The sequence below is a fragment of the Penaeus monodon genome, chromosome 32 (assembly GCF_015228065.2).
Source record: "Penaeus monodon isolate SGIC_2016 chromosome 32, NSTDA_Pmon_1, whole genome shotgun sequence".
Classification (NCBI taxonomy): domain Eukaryota; kingdom Metazoa; phylum Arthropoda; class Malacostraca; order Decapoda; family Penaeidae; genus Penaeus; species Penaeus monodon.
This window is the reverse complement of record NC_051417.1, coordinates 20228591-20229000: the sequence shown is the minus strand read 5'-3', so window position 1 is coordinate 20229000 and position 410 is coordinate 20228591.

Here is a 410-nt window from a genome sequence, read left to right as displayed (position 1 = left end):
CATTTCACATACGAGAAATGCAGAACGCACTAACGAAATATGGCAATACAACAAAGAGAAATGCAGGATCGCAGGAACACAGAACACAGGAACAGACACGGGATCCCGGGAACACAGAACACCGGAACAGACACGGGATCCCGGGAACACAGAACACCGGAACAGACACGGGATCACAGGAACACAGAACACGGGAACAGCCACGGGATCACAGGACACCTGAACACATACGGGATCACAGGAACACAGAACACGGGAACAGACACGGAATCACAGGAACACAGAACACGGGAACAGACACGGGATCACAGGAACACAGAACACGGGAACAGACACGGGATCACAGGAACACAGAACACAGGATCACAGGAAGACGATCCGTCTTCATTTCGTTCGGACTTCTTTTCCCG